We start from the raw sequence: 18,560 nt of genomic DNA, 5'->3' as shown, positions 1-18,560 counted from the left end.
AGGAGGAAGAGGGTCAGGAGGAGGGAAAGAGGGCCAGGAGGAGGGGAAGAGGGCCAGGAAGAGGGGAAGAGGGCCAGGAGGAGGGGAAGAGGGCCAGGAGGAGGGGAAGAGGGCCAGGAGGAGGGGAAGAGGGCCAGGAGGAGGAATAAATGCCAGACAGAAGGGAAGAGGGCCAGGAGGGAGGAGGAGGGCCTGGGAGAGTAAAAATGTGTCAGGAGAAGGTCGGAGAGGAAAAGGAAAGAGCAGGATAAGAGAAAGAAAAAGAAGAAGAAAGGGAGACAGGAAGAGTATCGGGGAGAGAGCGCGAGGAGGAGCTGACTCACTCACTAACCTTCTTATCATCCTCCTCTGATTTACCATCATCCACCTGCATGACTCCCATCATCACAGCATTCTCCCTCTGACTCAACATCATTCACCAACATCCAAACATTCTCCCACTGACTCACCACCATCCAAACATTCTCCCACTGACTCACCATCATCCTAGCATTCTCCCACTGACTCATCATCATTCTACCTTCCTCCCTTCACTTGTTTGCTTCTCTCCAGAATGATTTATTCTCCGCAAAATTTTCATTCATCTCTCCTTCAAAACTTTCATTTGCATTTCTCTCATTCATGTGAGCCTCTTTCTTAAAATTTTGGGTTAAAAATGCCACATTGTTCGCGCTCTGTGTCGTTCATTCCCAGCTGTGTTCTAAAGAATTCTTCAATTTATTTTTTTTATGCCACAATTGCTCTTTATGTATCTCTCTAATATGGACTTACATATCCATATAGAGTTGCAGCGGTCGAGTGTATACAATACTCGCCTCCTGTAATAAGACTCACTGGTTCTATCTCAAGGCACCACGAGTCTACCCTGTTGTAAATTGGACCTAATGTAATGTTGTGAAAGCGAAGGTGGTCGAGTGGCTCCACCTTGTAAACTGACCTAACCTATACTATCCTAACCTAATTATCTCTACTTATCCTAATTCAACCTAACCTACTTTTAACTATACTTAATCTAAGTTAATTTTACTTAACGTATCGCCATCATGAATAAATTTAACGTATCGCCATCATGAATAAATTTAACGTATCGCTTTGCAAATTATGCCTAACATACTTCTAACCTACGAGTAAACGAACATAACGTAACCTAACCTAAACTAACGTAGAGTAACATAACCTAACCTAAACTAACGTAGAGTAACATAACCTAACCTCACCTAACCTTCATCTTGCACAGACTTTTTGAAGAAAAAATATTCATCATCCAGTCTCTCAATTCAACTTCCTAAAAAAAAAATCTCTTTACACTCTCATTCCTTAGCTTGTTAAAGTTGTTGTCAATGCTCACAGTCTTCGTCCTGGACCGCCCGCCTTCAATGATAATGTTAACCTCGGTGTAAACATACTTTGATGATTAAAATTGGCTTCATTAATGCTATTTTTAGCGAGTTTTCATTATCCCATCTTTTTTTTCGCCCCTGTTTCCAATTTCTTTTATATTTCTTGTTTTCGTTGTTCTATGTCTATTTTTTATTTAATTGATTGTTTTTCTTTTTCTTCTCTTCGACTTCATTCTCCGTGCCGTTATACTATGTCTTCATTTTCGCTTTCCTTTACTACTTCTCTCCTATTATTTACTTCATTCTTCATAATTCCCTACTTCTTTGCCTTTAATTTCTTCGTTTCTTCTTTTCTTATTCTTCATTGGTTCATTCTTTTTCTTTTCCTTCATTTGCTTCTTTTCTTCTTTCTATTCTTTTGTGTTATTTCTTCAATTCTTTTTTCTTCTAATTTCCATGGTTTCTTTTTCATCCTCTAGTAACCTCTGGCATCGCCGGTACATCCTTACTACTCCCGGGGTAGATGATATGTCTGGGAAGAGAAAGAGAGAGAGAGAAAGAGAGAGAGAGAGAGAGAGAGAGAGAGAGAGAGAGAGAGAGAGAGAGAGAGAGAGAGAGAGAGAGAGAGAGAGAGAGAGAAAGATAATGACAAAGTCTATAAATGGAGTAACTGTTCCTTCGTACAGGAACATAATTTAGCGTGGCAGACAGTACTGACTTCCTGTGTTTACTGGAAAATGGATGAGATATTCAGTGGGGAGGAAATCATCTGCTGCCTCAAAAGTTGTCCAACGGACCAGATACTGCCACCAGCCTACCATTACCAGTAAGAGCTCCGAGGTACTGCCACCAGCCTACCATTACCAGTAAGAGCTCCGAGGTACTGCCGCCAGCCTACCATTACCAGTAAGAGCTCCGAGATACTGCCACCAGCCTACCATTACCAGTAAGAGCTCCGAGGTACTGCCACCTTCACCATTACCAGTAAGAGCTCCGAATACTGCCACCAGCCTACCATTACCAGTAAGAGCTCCGAGGTACTGCCGCCAGCCTACCATTACCAGTAAGAGCTTCGAGGTACTATCATTACCATTAAGAGCTCTGAGGTACTATCATTACCAGTAAGAGCTCCGAGGTACTATCATTACCAGTAAGAGCTCCGAGGTACTGCCACCAGCCTACCATTACCAGTAAGAACTCCGAGGTACTGCCACCAGCCTACCATTACCAGTAAGAGCTCCGAGGTACTATCATTACCAGTAAGAACTCCGAGGTACTGCCATCAGCCTACCATTACCAGTAAGAGCTCCGAGGTACTGCCACCAACCTACCATTACCAGTAAGAACTCCGAGGTACTGCCACCAGCCTACCATTACCAGTAAGAGCTCCGAGGTACTGCCACCAGCCAGCCATTACAGTAAGAGCCCCAAGGTACTGTCACCAGCCTGTTACTGCCAGTAAGGGTACACTTCACGCCACTACCAATACGGCATCAACTACAGTACTACCACTAGCCTGCCAATACCAGCAAAGAATCAACTACCACCACCAGCGAGGGTTCATCAAAAGAACAATCTTTTTGAAGATAATGCTGAACCATAAGTTAAAACACGTTAACGTTCGGACGTCAGAATTATAAGCGGAAAAACTAAATATATTTGTATGTCATTGGTCGTTATACTGAAGCCTAATGTTCATCACACATACGAACATTTTGGTGCTCCCTATTCCTCCTGTCAAGCATGGACACCCACATATAAACAGACAGACGATTGCCCTGTCGTTTGTGAGGAAGAGGATAATATTCAAGACATTTTCCTTTCACTTCAGGTCCCAGATATGGCCGACATCATCAAGTTTCTGTACTAGCCTGAAGCCTCTTGTATAATTGTTTTGCTCAGGCGATAGTGAGAAACGCCTTGTTCATTTTGGGTCCAAAGTAATTCTTGAACATTATTCAGGTATATAAGCAAGCGTTATCACCCCGTTATTAGTTTATAAACTTTGTAATTTTTTCCGCCTTCCTCATTACGCTGTGTGCAAGTAATTACAACAGTGTGTTAAACTTGGCTTATATTAACACATTGTCTAATTTTATTTCCCCTTCATACTTAGCAAGTTTATGACTTTAAGAAGAAATATGAGATCAAATATTAATTAATTTTGTTTCTGCCCATTGTTGGCGAAAAGTAAGTAGAGAGAGACCTTCATGTAAAACAAAGAAATATATATATATAAATATATATATATATATATATATATATATATATATATATATATATATATATATATATATATATATATATATATTATTAGGGTGTGTCATAAGGAGGCGAATTTTTTTTTTTTTGAGTTTGAAAAATCGGCCCATGGTATTAATGATGTAGTTCTATGTGCAGAATCATGTGATATCTTCAGATTTGAAAAGTTTTCATTTTTTGCTAAGTAAATTTTAACTTGAAATCTTATGAAAATTCAGTATTCCCACCCTTTTACCAACACCACTAAATAGCTTATTTAAAGTAAAGTAAATGTATCAGGTTAATTTGTTAGGATGAAAATGATCCAGAATAATGAAACGAATGATCTTGACACGTTTATTAAATTAAATATTCCTTTAGAAAACAAAATCATCAAATACAAAAACCGGTTTTACTACTACGACCCGGTGTTGCTGCACACCATAGAGAACATGTCTTTCTTGCTTCTGTTTCTACTCATCACCTCCCTGCTGACCACCTGAGCTCGGATGTAGCCCTTCCTCCTCTCCTGGCCTTTACGTGACTGCTGGTATAGCTCACTTGCTGTACAACGCTCTGTCTTTCTGGGTGTCAAGGGGCCGGGCAGGACATAGGGTTGCCGAGAGCTCAACCCAGCAGACATTGAGGCTACCTTACAGGTGAAGGCTCACTGCCAGCCTGGATGTTATCCAGGTCAGCCAAAGAATCAGTAGAGGTCTTGGCACTAGATTGACTTCAGGAGTCTTCCTGACCCTGGAATCGTCACCAACCTGATTCGTCATTTTAGATCCTCTCCTGAGTCTCATATCCAAGATCTTTTTAACCTTGCTCTTCTCCTCCTCATCCTTACTGCAGAGCATTGTCTGCAGAACTGCCTCAGGATGAGCATACCAGGAAGATCTCCTCACAGTCTGCTCCACAATCTGAACAACCTTCCTTGGCTGACTCCTCAGGAGCTCAAGCTGGAAGAGAACATGCCTCGGACCTTCGGAGAACGATGACTTGACCTTGGTGTTGAACCAATTTGGCAAGTAGACACTCACGATGAATTGGATAATAAGTCTCAGGTTGTGAAGCTGGTTCCCTTTCAGTTTATGATGAGCGTCCCAAATTCTGCAGAACCTGAGAGCCGTTGCTTGGAGCCACAGGAATGAGGACTGGTTCTATCTGCAGGTGGCAGAACTCTATCAGAGCATGACCCCAGTTTTGATGGCACTGCAAATCATGTAACCATAGTACTGGTCACTATAAGGTCGTCAATGACCAGTAATATTTTAGAAGCTCAACAGTGGAGGCCAACTTCTTGATTTTTCCAAAGCTCAGTTTATTTTCTAACTCAGTGGCAGAGTCAGCATCTTGCCAAGGACAGACCATCTGTTGTTTGAAAGGTGCACCATCGCTCCTGGATCAGATGTCTGGTGGCAACTCGTTGGTGTGGAGGTCTGAACAATCAGACCAACTTCCTCCCAATCTTCCTCTATCACTGTGGCCCCCGCCCGCACCACCTGTGTTCGTGTTGGTGCTGTCCCCTCCAATGGCCTGCAGGGTCTGGTCTACGTTCCTCTCTCTGAGCCAGTTCACAATGTTATCTGCCACTATCTCAGCTGGTTTCCTGATGTCATCTTTCTCTGGAGTGAAATGCCACAAATACTTCCCTCCTGGTTCACTGCAGCAGGAGTAGTGTTCCTCCTTCACCATGGCAGGGAACAACTTGTCAGAATCTCCAACTTTCATGAACACTTTAGTGTCATCCCTTCTCCCATCAAAGAACAAACAATTGATTCCATTTTCTCTTATCCCCTTATCAAACTCCTCTTCTAGGTTACTGACAAGTTTCTCCTGAGCTCTCCTTACTTTGTTATGATCTATCACCAGGTGAACATCATCAGGTGTTATCAAACCACCGTCAATCTAGGCAGCTGTTGCTATCTCTGCAGTTTCTCTGAGACCAGTGTGGTGTCGCATGCTGGCCAGAGCTATGCTCGGGATATCTTTCTATTTCGATCTTATGCCTGGAAGGTTTTGGGATCATTATTTTCTGGGTTGGGACAAAGTCACCATTCTCCTGGTCAGCACTCGGATCAGCCATGGGGAAGTCAATAAACTCTGAATCAGCTTGACTCCAATCATCGGCCTTTTTTACCTCACCCTGGGCCTTCTCAAGTCTCTTTTCCTCGGCAACTCTTCTCCTCTTCTGTCTCTCTGTGGCAGCCTCCTGTCTCTTGGACTCCGGAATATCTTGGCTAGAAATCATGAGAGCCCCTATACTGCCAGTCTTCTCTCTCTGTGCTTTAACAAATGCCAGTTCGATCACAGGAATCTTCAGTTCACACTTGCAAATACAGGAGATGTGGGCCTCGGATTTACAGTCACGATCGCATCCAAACTCAGGACAGAGAACAATTGGGCACTTGCAAGTAATTATGTCAAATAACTGGTCCAGTTGCTTGGCAAAGCTGTCCTTAACTGCAAGTTTTCCTCTCCCAAGAGAGATATCTCTTGCCTTTTCCCAACTGGCTAGCAGTCTCTCACTAATCTTCTTCTGACTTGTTATGACTGGAGGCTTGAACTGAGCGTTAGCCAGAGTGTACTGTGCCAAGACAGCTTTGGTCATATCACTGGCAATGTCTTTGTTTGTGTAAGTTCTTTGGTTCTTTTCACTGATTTGCCTGATTAAAACACCGTATCTCAAAGCATCTCTCAATGTAGGCAACTCCGACTTCAGGAGCTCTCTCCCAGACCCAAGATAGTGACTGAGATGGCTGGATTTTTGGTTCCTCGTCTGACACAAGCAGCCATCGCAAATATTATCAACTTATAAATGCATCAGAATCTGAAACAGAAAAAATATTGTTAGTTGGGTTGTTAAAGAATGAAGTCAGAAAGCAATGTTCACTATTTAATTGTAATGCACTAATGCAGCTGTACGTTAGATTTTCGATAAATTTCACGCTAAAATTTACCTAGCAAAAGGTTGCAAAATATTGAAACTGAAATTATTTTCTGTTTATATACACTAAAATCTACCAAAAAAGTGATGGGCCATTAGTTTTAGCTGATCTTCCCTCCTATGACACACCCTAATATATATAAATACGAGGTCTGTGTCCAAAAAGAAACCGAACTTTTTAAAAAACAAATTTATTGCTTTACTTACAACTTAATCAGACTTGTCTCCTTCAAAGTACTCCCCTCCACTGTTGATACACCGCTCCCAACGTTTTTTTCCAGTTCTGGAACGTGTCCTAGAACGCGTTTTGAGGGATGGTGTGCAGGTCTCGTAGCGAATTTTCTTCTGTCCCTTCTATAGTTTGAAATCGGCGACCGTTCAGGGTGGATTTCAACTTTTGGAAAAAAAAGTCCGCAGGGGACAAATCCGGAGAGTAGGGTGGCTGGGGAACGATAGTCGTCTCGTGCTTCGCCAAAAAGTCATGGATAAGGAGCGACGCGTGAGCAGGTGCATTTTCATGGGGCAGCATCCAGGTCTTGTTTGTCCACGCCTCAGGCCTCTTCCTTCGCACTGCCTCCCTCAAACGCTTCAGGACCTCCAAGTAAAACTATTTATTGACTGTCTGACCACGTAGAACAAACTCATGATGAACGACGCCCTTCCAATCAAAAAAGACTATCAACATCATCTCCACATTTGAGTGACTCTGACGTCCAGATTTGGGATCGTCATCGGTGGATGTTCTTCCCCTTTTGAAATGCTGGTACCACACATGACATTGCGTACGGCTCAACCAATCCTCCCCATAAGCCTATTGCAACATTTGAAAAGTCTCCTCAAAAGTTTTTCCCAATTTGAAACAGAATTTCTCGCAAACACGTTGCTCTTCAAGATCCTTTATTGTTCAACTTGCAACAAATCGCCAAGTGCACTAAACACACGTTCACTCTAGCACGTGTAGCTCGATGACTAATTGACTTGGCGTGATGCGGCTAGTGTTAGACTATAGGTCAAGGTCACTGCTACACATTACTCCCATCGTGAGCACACTGCGCCGGCTCGTTGGCGCGTTATTTGAAAAGTTCTGTTTCTCTTTGGACAGACCTCGTGTGTGTGTATATATATATATATATATATATATATATATATATATATATATATATATATATATATATATATATATATATATATATATATATATATATATATATATATATATATATATATATACTTCATTTTTAGTCCATATAACACGCGGACTTTAAACATATACTCAACGACCTCACCAGCCAGGACTCGAACCCTCGACCTACTGCATGGGACCAGGGAACGTTACAGACCATGCCACAAGGACACTAAAAGTAGTTCTAGACTATGTTATATTTCACACAAAGCCTGTTCATCGAGCTGATGGCTCCGTGAACCTCCCATTGGGAACTGCCCGTGCCGCTTATGGGGATGTCAGTAGCATTTTACCGAATCCAGCTGGTATGAAACACGAGGTACCATATATACTTCATTTTTAGTCCATATAACACGCGGATTCGGTAAAATGCTACTGTATATATAAAATATCACTTTTTCCTTGCCACATCTACTATTTTTTACCCAAGAACCTTTGTATCAGCAGCTAGTGGGTTAGTCCTCCCCCTCGGTAGAATACTAGTCCACCCAAGGGTTGTTCCACAAATGGCTGACTCACCCGACAGTGTACTCATATATTACCGAGTGCACAAAGGCTGGTGTACACGCCGGAAACTCAGTCCTCTACTATGACCGGGAAACGAAAGTGTCACCATTTACTTGCCGGATGAACAGTCAAAATTCATGAAATGTTCTTTTTTTACAAAATATTTACCATTGTAGTAAAATTAAAAGTTGTCATTTCATGTTGATTATAAGTGTGATTTACACGTGCCTACAGTGAAAGTGGATCCCATGTGCCCTGTGCTTGATGGCCAGTTAAGGGCTTTGTGAATACAACACACCGAAGACTACTCCTCGAAAGACAAGGAAACAGTGAGAACAATGAGGCCTTTCACTTCCTAGATACAAAGACATGTAACCATTCTCCAGTGGGTCGACTGAAGGGTCAAAGGTTTATTGAAGATAGACTTAAAGTTGCGCATATGGAACATAAATATAAAACAATTTCTCAAGTTACTTAAACTACCTGGTGGGTGTGTCAAAGTTAGGTTATATTTAAGCTGAGGTTAAATAAAGCTGACATGGGTTAACAAATGGTTTGATAAAGTTATCTTTGAGTTACAGTAACTTAAGATTAAAAAATTGTGATTTATATCACAGTTTGAAGCACTCCTTCACCCTACCCACACACCTTCGTCTTGGTTATACACTGGACTGAGGGTGTTGGCTTATGGAGTTAATTAATAGGGATCAATACAGTAATTACCTGTGTCGTAAGGTGTGTTGCCTTGCGCCACTCACCCACTCCTGTTGTGCTAGTGGCAGGTCTCTACCACAAGACGTGCTAGTGGCGCACGCACACACACACACACACACACACACACACACACACACACACACACACACACACACACCATATTTTTGAGAATATAAAGAGAGCACATGCCAAAAAAAAGATTATCAAAAGGTCTGAAGTTGATTTCTTTTTGAAAATTTGAAACTGACATTGATAATGAATTCAAGAGAGTCGAAATTGAAATGGTTAAGTCATGTAGTGAAGAGTGGAGAGGAAGATTCAGTGAGGAGAGCAATGGAAGGAATGAGAAGTAGAAGATGATGAACACTAATTCAAGAGATATGGTTGAGAGAGATATGACCGATATGGGAGTAACGAGAGAGGAACACAGGTCTAATAGCAGCAGAAGTGAAAACAAAATCCTGAGTGACGGATCACATAATATTGGATACAAATAAGACAGTGAAGAGGAAGAAAAGTTAACGTACCTTATAGTGGCAGTAGAGGGCGAGTCTGAAACAAACCAACAACAGATTTATAAGACAATATTCTAGCATAACATTTTCCTATTGAAATAGATCTTAAGGGAATATTTACATGTATCTAAAAGTCTGTGTTATTGATACTGTTTGGACGGAGTTTGCCAGTTAACCGGCGGAGGACGATGCAGTTATAACTTTGTAAGATTTAGTGCGTGTATGTCACTCCTCAAGTAACAAACTCATATTGAACACGTAGATATCAATGCCTCTTATAAAGTTTGATGATTTATGAAATTATTTTATTCAAGTCAAATATCGCTGACTTTTCCTTATGGACAAAGATAGTTAAGAAGCCCGTGTACTCCGTATACTGTTTTGTTTGTCATAAATTGAGAAACTTTGTCAATGTTCACTCACTCACTCACTCACTCACTCACTCATTCATTCACTCAAGGATCGTCTCTCACCTTGGAGAAGATGAGAATTATAATGTTTTTCACGATTTTTTGCATTTCACTTTATATTATTAATAAGTTCTATTCGGCCAGCAGCCATTTTGACTCGTGTTTATCTTCTATCATACTAGACCAATAGTTCCTTATAGTGAACATTCTCCAAGCTCTGCTGTCTACCGCCTAGTCTATTATTGATCAATGGTAATGATTTTCCCTGGGCGAGGCGCACGGTGGGTGGGATTACCTGGGAGAGGCCAGGGACTAGCCTTTGAGAGATTCTTCCCTCTATGGTTTCCTCCTAACTGACAGTGAAGTAAAACATTACAGATCCTTTAGAGGCTTAATGCAATATCATAATCTCTTTAATGTTTTGACTGAGCATGGAGTAATGTTCAGGAGGAGTTTTTGTGTCTAGCCTGTTAGATGTAGTGACGTTATAAAGTACTACATTTATTTTTACTGCTACTCAATATTCTGCTTCCCTCGAGGTGGCAGAAGTGGTCCTTCCTTACCATTAGTTCAAATACCACCACAAGAAGGGCCATTCCTTCGACCTACCATTAGCTCAACTATTACTATAAGAAAAACCATTGCCATTACCTCTACCCACCATTAGCTCTCCTATTACCATAAGAAAGACCATTCCCAATCCCTTGGCCTACCAATAGCCCAGTTACTACTATAAGAAGGACCATTCCCAATTTCTCGACCTATCAATCGCCCAATTACTACCATAAGAAGGACCATTACAAACTCCCACCTACCATTAGCTCAGTTGCTTCCATAAGAAAGATCATTACAAACCCCCACCTACCATTAGCTCAGCTACTACCATAAGAAGGACCATTGCCAAGCGAAGCAATAACTTTCTGGGATTTGTTCAGCCCACCCTGGCGGCCAATATCACCTATATATACATCCTACCACAGTGCTACGCTGGCACCCTAGCTTACTGCTCTCTCTCTCTCTCTCTCTCTCTCTCTCTCTCTCTTGCTCACTTTCCGTTCCTTCTAGATTCTCTCGCTTTCTGTCTTTCCTTTCTCGTAGCTCTCTTACCTTCCCTTCTAATCTTACACTATATCGTTCTTTATCTTGCTTCTCTCTCCTTCCTTACCTTGTCGCCTCTCTCTCTCTCTCTCTCTCTCTTTCCTTCCCTTGTCGCCTCTCTCCCTCTCTTTATTTTTTCCTTTCCTTATCGCCTCTCTCTATTCCTCTCTTTCCTCCCCTTCTTCCCCTCTCTCTCTCTCTCTCTCTCTCTCTCTCTCTCTCTCTCTCTCTCTCTCTCTCTCTCTCTCTCTCTCTCTCTCTCTCTCTCTCTCTCTCTCTCTTTCTCTATTTCTTTTCCCCTTCCACCATTTATTTCTTCCCCTCAATCCAATTTTCTTCTCAGGGCTCAAGTTTGAGGAAAATGTTATAAGTGACGCTTTCCCCCTACCCTCCAATATTTATGGATACACACAGGGAAATATTGGAGGTCTCAGTATCCCTATATGTGTATGAACCAGTGGCTTAAGGGGTCATTTTGGGGGGCCGAAAAGTAGCATGATACTGTTCTGTGCGTGTGTGTGTTTCTGTGCGTGTATGTACGCACACACAATGCGGTGGAATGCGTCTAGTGTGGCAGGCACTGCTTGCTTCCTCTCGCTTTCAGCTACCGCCGCTGGCTCGTCCTCGTGGTGAACAGGGAAGCAGCCTTGAGTAAGTTTTCCCCTGCCAGTGCATAGCCTTTTCACTATCAAGACTCCTGCTGTGCCTCCTCATGGCAACACACGGTAACAGGGAGCCTTGCAGCCCCAGACTAGACCAGCAGGGGGATCTCACATCAGCAGTGGGCCCAGCGGGAAGGCGGATAGACCCACCGGCATGTGGAAACGCCCTGGCGCCTACCAACCACTGCCTCGCTGCCTTGCGGATTAACGTTGGTAGGTATAAGGCTACATGAGTAAAACCCGAACGAAAAATCTGCGGTGGACCCCGCATCAGGCAGACAGGCCTAGAGAGCTCCAGTAAGACCCCAACAGCCGAATAGGAGGAAGAGATGACCAACAAGGGAACCCAACGACTACACCGGCGGATGAAGGCAATGCAAGATGGACAGGCTACTAAGGCGAAACCCAAAATACTGGGCTATCGGCAGTCCATTGCAACTCTCCCTCTTCCCAGTTGTTGCAGCTACCTGCACCAGTGGATCAGGAAAAGGGAGAGCTAGATGTGTGGCTGCAGCCTGCACTCCTGCCTCACCACATAAATCAACTCACGTGCAGCCACCATTCGGCTTATCATACTCCTCATCATCATCAAACCCTTCTACCCCAAAAGTACATTCACCTCAAGGCCGAAGTGTGCATACTCATCTCCGTAGGTGTTCAGGATCTCCTGTAGGTCGCGTTCAGTGTGAGCGACAAGGGTGAGGTCGTCTGCATACTGAAGTTCAGTAATGGAAGCTGCCAACACCTTTGTTCCTGCCTGAAGTCGTCTTATGTTGAAAAAACCCATCATCCGGTACCTAAAGTCCACCCCACCGGCTAAATTGGCACCGGCACGAGTAAGGAAGGCAGCCAAGAAAATGGAAAAGAGAGTTGGTGCCAGTACATATCCTTGTTTTACCTCCATTTGGATTGGGAAGAACTCAGACTGGATGCCGTTCATGCCATCATGGAGTTGCCTCACAATGGTCAGCCAGAGGGCTTACTTGTTGACCGAGTCGAAGGCCTTGGTTAGGTAAATGAAAGCCATGTACAGGTCACGACACTGTTCTCTGCACTTTCCCTGTATCTGGCGGGCAGCAAAGATTATATCACTCTTCAGGAAGAAGTCTGTTTAGGAGGACTCAAGCGATAATCTTGCCAACTACATACAGCAGCGAGATCCCGCGGTAGTTGCCACAGTCTGACCGATCTCCCTTGTTCTTATAAATATTCACAATGGAGGCGTCTTTAAGAGCTTAGGGGATTTACTCCTGTTTCCATATATTCTCCAGGAGAGAGTGGAGACGGCTGGTAAGCAGAGGTCCTCCTGCTTTATACTCCCTCGGCTGGGATTCCATCAGGCCCTGAGGCTTTGTTATTTTTCATGTTTGGTGGCAGTAGCTTCCTCATCCAGGAATGGAGGATACCTGAGATGGGTCATCTCTGGATGCTGAGGGACCTGCTGGGTAGTCAGGACATCCACATCGGTGTTTCGGTTGAGCAGCAATTGGTAGTGCTCTTTCCAGTGCTCTTTGTGCTGGGCCGCAGCTTTCTTCTTGCGGAAGGTATTACTTTTGGTCTGAGGGTCGTTCAGCCAGCCAGTTAAAGCAGCACGTTTATCATCGATGAGTACAGTGATTTCTGGATCTTATTAATCAAACCAGTCCTGGTGTATTCTTTCGATCAGCAGGTTTTTGTCACGATGGTGTCGAGAATCCCCGTTTCGGCACTGGGATTTGGGTTGTTTGTTGTCGGGTTGTTTATCAGCCCATGTTTGAGCTGCTCTCTGAAAGTATGTGCTTCCGCTGGATCCTCCAGACGCTTAGTGTTAAAACCTCTTCTGGATGCTTGTTGCCTTCGCCGTTTTGGGGCGACCTAAAGTGAGAACTTGGCTCTGATGAGCCGATGATCAGTGTCGCAGTGGTCTGAGCCACGCATGGCTCGGGTGATGAGGACATCTCGGCGATCTCTTTCTCTGACAATAATGTAGTCAATGAGATGCCAGTGTTTGGATCGTGGGTGTTGCTACGAACCTTTGAACTTGTCGGCCTGCCTAAACAAGGTATTGGTGATAGTGAGGTTGTGTGCAGCACACTTGCTGAGGAGTAGGCCGTTGGGATTGCACGTGCCTAGTCCATTTCTTCCTATGATTCCCTGCCTAATGTCAGTATCTCTGCCAACTCTGGCCTTGAAGTCACCTAGGAGCACAACTTTATCTTCTCTGGGGTTAGAGGTTAGCACTCTGTCAAGATCGGCGTAAAAGGCCTCCTTGTTGTCATCCTCTGCATTCAGTGTTGGGGCGTATGCACTGATGAAAAAGGTATGACGTCAGTGATTCAGTGGGACTCGGAGCGTCATGAGGCGCTCGTTGATCCTATCAGGTAGTTCAGTTAGCCTGTGTAGGGGGCGTTGGCGGATGGCAAAGGCAACTCCACACACACACACACACACAGCATGGTGTTGGAACCTCTAGGATGATCACTTAAAATTTTCATATATTCAACAAATACTCAACTACTGACCACGAAGGAGTGGTCGAATCATGAACCAGGAGGCCGCGAATGGCGCTGGTCACGCAGGCAATTAATTATGCGACGGAGACCACCCACAGGTCAGACAAATTCAATCTCTCTCTCTCTCTCTCTCTCTCTCTCTCTCTCTCTCTCTCTCTCTCTCTCTCTTTTAATTTTTCCACGATACCGATATCCCTTCACCCAATCTCTCTCTTTCTGTCTATCTGTCTGTCTCTCTTTTTCTCTCCTCTTCTCTCTTTTTCTCTCTCCCTCTCTCTTTCCTGCCCAACATCGTGACAATTTACATCTGTCAGCGCAAGTCGTGCATAGGAGACCAATATCGGAACTCATCAATTTCATTCCCTATCACTCCCCCCCCACTCTCTCTCTCTCTCTCTCTCTCTCTCTCTCTCTCTCTCTCTCTCTCTCTCTCTCTCTACCACCGTTCACACTGTTTCCCTTTCTTACTCTCTCCTCTTTCTCACTCTCTTCCTCTCTCACCCTCCCTCTGTCACTCTTCACCTCACATTCTCTTCCCTCACTTTCCTATTTCGCACTCTATCCTCCCTCGCTTTACTCCCTGTGACTTTTCCCCCCTCATTCTCTCCACTCTTTACTCTCTCCCTCTCTCTCTCCCTTCTTACTCTCTCCTTCTTTCATTCTCTTTCCCTCCCTCACTCTCTCCCACTTCACACTCTCTTCCCCTCTCACACTCTTCATCTGCCAATTTCTCTTCCTTCTCACTTTCCCACTTTCTCACCCAAGTTTATCCTCCTCTTTTCCTCTTCGCAATCCCTTAGAAACGACTCGTAAGATAATGAAAAATGACTCGTATAATAAACAAGAAAATGATTCGTACAATAACATAACGATATCTCTTACAAAAACACAAAAATGACTCGTACAATAACCGAAATGGCTCTCAAATGAAAATATATAAAATTAATCGTATAATAACACAAAAATTGGCTGATACAATAAAAAAAAAAATTGACTCCTACAATAACACCAAAATAACGAGTAAATTAAAATAACTCAGAATGACTCGGACAATAAAACAACTCAGAATGACTCGTACAATAAAACGATAACAATTAATCATACAATAAAGAGACAGAAACGACTCGTACAATAAAACTCGTGGCACAAACACGGCCATAAACCTTGGCCATCCAGGGAGAGGTTTACCGCCCTTGATTTTAGTGCCAGAGAGAGAGAGAGAGAGAGAGAGAGAGAGAGAGAGAGAGAGAGAGAGAGAGCACAGACACATCAGGAGAACATAGAGAGAGAATAAGAGCAAGAAACAAAATAATTAGAAAAGAATATAAAAAAGAAAACAAATAGAAGACAGAAGAAAATAAAAAAAAGAAGCGCACAGGAAATGACAAATAGATTGGAAAAAGAAAAGGAAGCATATGAACAGAATGAAGAAGAACAGAAGAAGAAATAATAAAATAAGAGAGAAAAAACACCGAACACAACACAGCCTCACTCTTAATATCTACAGAACGTAAAGAAAATTAAAAGCAACTATGACGACTACGTGATTGTGGCACTGTAAGATGTGATTGTGGCACTGTAAGACGTGGTTGTGGCACTGTTAGAAGACGTGATTGTGGTACTGTAAGAGGAAGACGTGATTGTGGTACTGTTAGAAGACGTGATTGTGGTACTGTAAAAGGAAGACTTGATTGTGACACTGTAAGAAAACGTGATTGTGACACTAAGTAGAAGACGTGATTGTGGCACTGTAAGAGGAAGACGTGATTGTGACAGTGTAAGAAGACGTCATTGTGACACTGTAAGAGGAAGACGTGATTATGACACTGTAAAAATACGTGATTGTGGCACTGTATGAGGAAGACGTGATTCTGACACTGTAAAAAGACGTGATTGCGGCACTGTAAGAAGAAGATACAGTGCCTTCGTGACCTAATTTGACCGGTTGCGAGGTGTTTCCCCGTCGAAACTGTTCCCCACCAGTCTGTTCCCCGTCACCACCAGCCAGGCTGACCGGTTCACCGTCACCACCAGCCAGGCTGACCGGTTCCCTGTCACCATCAGCCAGGCTGACCGGTTCACCGTCACCACCAGCCAGGCTGACCGGTTCCCTGTCACCACCAGCCAGGCTGACCGGTTCTCTGTCGCCACCAGCCAGGCTGACCGGTTCTCTGTCACCGTAAAATCAAAGAAGAAGAATGAAATAAAGAATTATAATAAATAAAGAAACAGACAATTAGTGTTTCGCTACTCTAACCCAATATAATATAAATGTACCAGCCTGGTTAACTTCGACAGAACCTATAGTTAACAGGCTATAACATAGATGTTTTTTGTGTTCTGTATACATTGTATGCATGTGTAGGCTACATATTAAGAAAATTCAATTTCAGATAGTGTGTGTGTGTATATATATATATATATATATATATATATATATATATATATATATATATATATATATATATATATATATATATATATATATATATATATATATATATATATATATATATATAGAGAGAGAGAGAGAGAGAGAGAGAGAGAGAGAGAGTTGATGATGATGATGATGGAAAAGGTAAGTAAGACAAAACTTAAGTAAACTTTATATTCAATATTTACACATGCTTGAAATTAGTGATTTAGACTCAGCTGAGGGGAGGGTAATCACAAAGGGGTTGTATGTCTGAATGATCCTCCCCCTATATACACCACAGGTACTCCATCCACTTATAGGCCTCTTCGTCAGCTGCAGTAGGGTCGGGGCTATGCAACACAGCTAAGGCTCGGAGAAGGACTAGGAGCGGGTGTCGTCTGTGTATTCCCGTCACAGAGAGTACAGGAGTCCCTGTAGTAAGGCTTGCGACTTTTTCTGGTATTGGCACCCTTTTTTATTCTCAGGTCAGCCTGGCTGGGGGTGACAAGGAACCAGTCAGCCTGGCTGGTGATGACAAGGAACCAGTCAGCCTGGCTGGTGGTGACTGTGAACCAGTCAGCCTGGCTGGTGGTGACAGGGAACCGTTCAACCTGGATGGTGGTGACAGGGAACCGATCAGCCTGGCTGGTGGTGACAAGGAACTGGTCAACCTGGCTGGTGGTGATGAGAAATGACTTAACGGGAAACCGACCACAGAATGTGGAAAATAAGCTGACCTAACCTAACTGTAATATAGCTCTCACTTCATGACTTTTATCGAGGGGTTATTAATGAGAGTTGGCCTCGTAGAGTGGAGCAATGACTCGCGCTGTCGACTCTAAGCATTAAGGGAAATGATTCGTATTGCTGATATACGTAGTGGTAAGAGTAATGACCCGTGAAGCGATCTGCGGCGAGAGAAAGGTGATACATTCATAGCTGGGGGCGTACACACTATTGCTGAAACAGATAGATAGATAGATAGATAGAGAGATAGATAGATAGATAGATAGATAGATAGTAGGTAGATAGATAGATAGATAGATAGATAGATAGATAGATAGATAGATACATAGATATGTGAGCTCTGTACCAGCAATGGAAGTTTTTTTAATTTCATACAAAATATCTGGAAAGTATGTGTAGAGCCTAAATTATGTTAAAAAATTGTAGCACGGCAGGTATTCTCAGATGACAAATTGTCCCTCGTTCACACACCATCAGAAGTGAGCATCATAAATGGTTTTTCGCGGAGTAAATAGAAGCTGAAAATATAGAATGACAATATCCACCGAGAGAATTACTAAATACTCACTAAATAACATAACCAAAAATATTCTCTCTTGATGGATATTTATCTCATTAATGGTTGAATTAAGAAACGCTGTTTGAGGAGGGTGAGGCAACAAACTACCTCATTCTGCACCTTTCTGTACAACCTCTCTCTGTCTGTCTCTTCGTTTTATTTCTCGCCCATCTTGTAGATCAGTAGAGGAGAAGTAACAGGAAAATTATGACGGGAAACCAGCTGGAAAAACCACTCCTCACCCTCAACACTGATTCATAACTCGCTCAGCCAATATGACTGTGCCGGGCAGTATATACCTTCACACCACACTGACGCCTGACGTAAACATTTAGACTCCAAGAGCACCAGTGAAACACAACTTGGAGCGGAAGAAATTGCATCAAAATTTATATTTAGTGAATCTCTCTCTCTCTCTCTCTCTCTCTCTCTCTCTCTCTCTCTCTCTCTCTCTCTCTCTCTCTCTCTCTCTCTCTCTCTCTCTCTCTCTCTCTCTCTATATATATATATATATATATATATATATATATATATATATATATATATATATATATATATATATATATATATATATGATAAATATCACACGGGAAGGGAAACAACGAACACCTTAGCTTTTCGTCTTTATTCAAGACATCTTCAGTTGCCTCTGAGATGGTGGCGAGATAAGAACAGCTAAGAGTGTCTCCATGCTGATTCTCGAGGCTATCTTATCCACGTTTTCAT

The 18,560-nt window shown here is 42.8% G+C and overlaps 1 protein-coding gene across 3 annotated transcripts in view; it reads right to left on the bottom strand.

Annotated features, from left to right (window-relative positions):
- The window catches only part of LOC121871018 (delta and Notch-like epidermal growth factor-related receptor), a 340,989-nt gene that overhangs the window by 315,505 nt on the left and 6,924 nt on the right, over nt 1-18,560 (bottom strand). For 2 of the 3 annotated variants that reach the window (XM_042373071.1, XM_042373073.1), the window contains exon 2: nt 9,463-9,487. The exons of the other annotated variant lie outside the window; for it this stretch is intronic. The gene's annotated coding sequence lies outside the window, so the exon portion shown is untranslated. The remainder of the gene's footprint in view (nt 1-9,462; nt 9,488-18,560) is intronic. 3 annotated transcript variants of the gene reach the window in all.

The sequence above is a fragment of the Homarus americanus genome, unplaced genomic scaffold (assembly GCF_018991925.1).
Source record: "Homarus americanus isolate GMGI-L3 unplaced genomic scaffold, GMGI_Hamer_2.0 scaffold52512, whole genome shotgun sequence".
NCBI classification, from domain to species: Eukaryota; Metazoa; Arthropoda; class Malacostraca; order Decapoda; family Nephropidae; genus Homarus; species Homarus americanus.
The sequence above is the reverse complement of the archived record's forward strand: the minus strand, read 5'-3'. Positions and strand labels throughout refer to the sequence as shown.